Genomic DNA, 4,886 nt, shown 5'->3' on the forward strand with positions numbered 1-4,886 from the left:
TGTCATTATTTATATGTAAAAGTAGATATGTATTATTATTATTTAGTTACTACGTATATTTTTTGTTATTATATTTTGTTCTATATGTTTTTATATATATTTCTTATTTTTCTATTATTATTTTTATTTAATATTATGTACATCTTCATTTTTGTTGTGTTTTATCTTTTTTTTATCTAACGTGTTTCTTGACTTTTCAAGGGTGTTTTTTAAAACAATCAGAGGTAAGTAATCAAGGTCAAATTTTACCTTTTAATTTAAACTTACAATTTTCTTAATTTAAAACAACTGGAAATTACGTAGTACCGAAAGGGCAGTTCAAGGGTGCTAACCCTTCCTTGACTGTAACCGACTCCCGAATCCGACATATCTTTGGTAAGACGCAGATCAGGTAAGATATAAGGTATCCGATTAACCTATTTTTTTTAAATAAATAATCGGTGGCGACTCCAATCACATTTTTCAAGTCGAAGCCCAATTCCGTGGCCCAACCGAAAGATGGTTACGACACTAGCCCACACTTTTTTGACCCCCTGAATATGATTTCGGCATCCGTTTCATCGGAAAACGTTTTGATCTCTCCAAATCGATGATGGGCTCTTTGATTTCTTCATCCTCCGATCTCCGTCGTCAACCGTCCGATGGGCCTGAAATTGGACTATGTTGGTCTCGTCATTCTCTCATAGTCCATCGTTCGAATTGGTCGTCCTTCCACTGGAGCTATGCGCCGTCAACTTGTCCGTTAAGTTTTTAACAACGGGTAATAAAATGAAACAAAAACTAAACGTTAGGTATAGTTTCAAATAATTGAAAGTTTAGGTTTTAAAACAGGCTAATCTAATAGTTTAGGTACTAAATGGATATTTTACACTTCTAAATAATATAAATCAATCAGTTAAATGCGTTTATATTAAGTATTTATTATATTTAAGATCAGTTTAATGTTATTTTTAAAAGTATTGGGAATAACTATGATTTGTTTTTTTTTAAAGTGTGATTTAAAATTTTAAATGACTACCATTTTTTAAAAAATAAAAAATTTAAATGTACATTTTATATATGCTGTAAAAAAATTTAAAAAATAAATATATACGATATTCAAGTTTGTTATATTTCATATATATGAAATTTAAATTTACACAACTAATATATCTAGTAAAAAAATTATCTTGAATATAGAAATTATAATTTCTATAAATTAATAAAGAAATTCATAATTGATGGAATAATTGATTTTTTTCTAATAAAAATAAGGTCGAGGCCGGAGAATCAAGCGTTCATAAGAACATAGGGGACCATGGACATCACGGTGCAATATAACCAAAAGAGTGACCGGAGGACTATCGAAGACGTGAAGAAGATCATGATTTGTTGAGAGCTTGGCCATATGGTCACCAACGAGATCGGCTTCTCTGAGAATTGCAACAAACTCGACAGTCCACGTTCTAGAACACAAGCCAGCAATGTTAAGAACCAAAGTGATTTAGCAAAACCTTCCTTAACCTAAATTTGATCAAGAAAACCTAAAATCGTCATCTAATTAAAATCGAAATTCTCAAGAATAATAGTAATCAATCTAATCCCCGAGTTTCTAAAATACGTCAAAATCACACTTGTTTGATGAAGATAATTTCATTTTCAATTGAAAAACTGATTTAATAGTAATATATAATTACCTTGTAATCACCCTAAATCCATCAAGAAAACTCCAAAACTTGATCAAGAAAAATAAATTGATAAATAACTCTAAAAATAGATTTTAGTTCAATAAAATCACATTTAGCATAGGAACCAAGGATAAGATATAGGGGCGGATGCACTAAGTCCCTGTAGGGGAAATGTGCATCACATTATTTTAGAAAAATGATTAAATTTAAGTTAACATGTTAAGGAAAAAAGAAAAAAATATAAATTTTGCATACCCATTATTTTTAAGAAATTAAAATTAAAATTTTGCACCACCATCCTTAAATTTCTAAATCCGTCAATGATGACGATCAAAAGAAGATATGGAGACCACCGAGAAAACAAAGAAGAAAAACGAAAAGAAGGAAGATTAAAACTAAGATAAAAATCAAGGATGGATGATGAATTAATCTAGATGAGATTGAAGCAAAATTCTGCAAAGGATTGAAAGGATTTGGGGAGGGGATTTTCGACCAAACATGAAAGAAAGAGGAAAAAAGGAGTGTTTGGATGATTAAAGAAAAGAAGTTATAACAACCTTTTGATGAATGAATCCAACGAAATGAGAAATAAATTAGACCTTTTGATGAATGAATCCAAACAAATGAGAAATGAATTAGACCTCTTGATGAATGAATCCAAACAAATGAGAAATGAATTAGACCTTTTGATGAATGAATCCAAACAAATGAGAAATTAATTAGAATGAAATGAGATCAGGAAGGAACTAGCTTTGAAACTCGCGAAAAAGATGAAGGAAATGGAGGCAAAAATAAGCCTCGTCAAAATCGCTTCATTGATTTTGATATTTTGATCCCAAGTCAATTTAATCACTAAAATCTATATTTTGAAAAAAAAATCAATTTAGTCACATTATTAGTTCAACTGAAATCACTAAAAAACAATTTTAATATTCTAAAATCATTTTTAAAATATTTTCTCACTTTAAAATTTCAAAAATATTATTTTTTCCAGAAATCACGAGAATTACTTGATTACCGACCCGAAACTACTTTCTCAAATTTTAGGACGTTACAACTCTCTCCTTCTAAAAATGATTTCTTCCTCGAAATTAACTTAAGAAAAATAGATACAAACATCAAAACTATGACACCTAAATAAACATCACAAATAGCTTACCTAAAGTTGTTATAACTCACCGGTAGAACATTCCTAAGGAACTTCCACCATACGAGCTAAATCCTGAGCAATCTTTTTATCGCAGCAAAGACAAACACAAACTTAAATCACATTCAAAGAAATAATCACAATGACAAAACAATTCTTCCGAGCATTCAATACTCGAAAAACATCACGGACATACCTAATATCAAAATTCCAACAAAAGTAACAAGCAACGAAACCAATGTACTCCACAATGTCATACGAACTAATAAAATTATTCTAACTTCTACTTATAAATCACATCTAAAACTTTCTTTCACAGTAGAACCTTCTTGAAAATAGAACTACTAACCCACATGCGAACCCAAAACACTGTAAATTGGTGTACGGTTACCGAAATTCAAACGCAACCTTAACCAGCCTGAAAACAACTTCACTTAACATTGACTTCGTGAACCAAATTAAAACCAACAATACACCACCCACTAACGCTCGATTCCACTCCATGAAATACAATTCCTTTGACCATACCAAAACCTTGAATAGAACCTCGTAAATATTTGATTGAAAACAACTAAAATCATTAATACGAGCACAAGCCTACCATCCGAAACTTACATCATAAACTCAATTGGCTGTCAATCGACAAACTATAAATCATATCGAGTATAACCCTTAGCTCAGGGCTTCCCCAAACTGTCACACCCAATTTAAGGGCTAATGTTTAGAAATTAAAAAGTATCGAATTAAAGTGGTATTTTGGAAGAAATGGAGGATTAAAGTGTAAAATCACAAAACTAGTAGACCATTTTTAAAAGTGAAGGAAAATTCAGGGACTTGAACCCGAATTTGCCCATTTCTAGACTCAGTGAAAAATATATTACTCGATTAGGTAAACTCAAATTATTTCCCCCCAAATTTAACGAAATCCCTCTCCTAGTCGACCTCCTTTCGCAACCTCAATCCCCTGCCGTTCGGCCACCGTTCGCGGTTCCGACGCCACCTATAGACACGTCGTCGACTGACGAACAAAGCCCAATCCCCAATTCACTGTGAAACGGCATCTAATGCCGTGAAATCGCAACGTAAAGCTTCGAAATGTTCCCCGGTGCGCCTCGATTTTTGGCTATTCCAGCCAAACGGAAGAACGCCGAGTCTCACCACCCTTCCCCTTGTGTTTTCCGGCAGGCTCCACTCAAAACCTGAATGGTGGGTCAAAGTACTGCCGTCGTTTTCATCGACCACCGGTGAGGGTAAGCATTTCGAATCTTTTCTTCTAATTTCGTTGGTTTTGGTTGATGATTAAGGTTGTTTTGGATTGATTATGGTGATTTTTGAACCAGGGAGTAATCGGCCGCCCAAAACAGCCCTTGTGGCTGTCACACGCGCCACCACGCGCAGTCGTGTGGGAATGGGGCTTGTCCATGCTCTAAGGAAGTCTCCATAACTGGTCCAGCTGGTCTGGACCGGCTCGACCCGGTCAACCCAGTTTGAACCAAACCGAGTCAACCCGTCTGCCTGACACGAACTGTTGACTTTAACCTGACCCGTTGACTTTGGTTAGAGTTGACCGTTGACCAGTCAGACCATTGACTTTGACCGGTATGACTGTTGACTTTGACCAAAAAGTCAAAATTTCCAAAAAGCCTTATTTTATGGTTTTCGATGTACTGAGTATGAATCTGAAGTCTGTTTTGCCAAATTCGCACCCGATAAGCTGTTTTCAGAGATTTACCTTAAGATGGTTTATAAATTAAGTTCAATTTCTGATGTAAATTTGGTTGCTTTGTATCCAAGGGATTATTGGAAGTTGAATTAAAGTTTGATGGCAATCAAATGGAGTTAAATGGTCGATTGGTATGGCACGAAAATTGAGGTAATACATTACTACCTGTTTCATGCTTTTGGAACATGTTAGTATTGTTTCCTGTAGGATAAGTATAAATGGTCACATGTATGTAGTGATTATTTCCTAAACTCGATTCGAATACTATAAAATGTCAGTAACCGATAGGACTTAAATGGCTCGCTTAAGAAAGTGGAAAATCAATCAGAAATAATAGTAATAAGCTGGT

The sequence above is a fragment of the Hibiscus syriacus genome, unplaced genomic scaffold (genome assembly GCF_006381635.1).
Source record: "Hibiscus syriacus cultivar Baekdansim isolate YM2019G1 unplaced genomic scaffold, ASM638163v2 tig00111067_pilon, whole genome shotgun sequence".
In the NCBI taxonomy this organism is placed as follows: Eukaryota; Viridiplantae; Streptophyta; class Magnoliopsida; order Malvales; family Malvaceae; genus Hibiscus; species Hibiscus syriacus.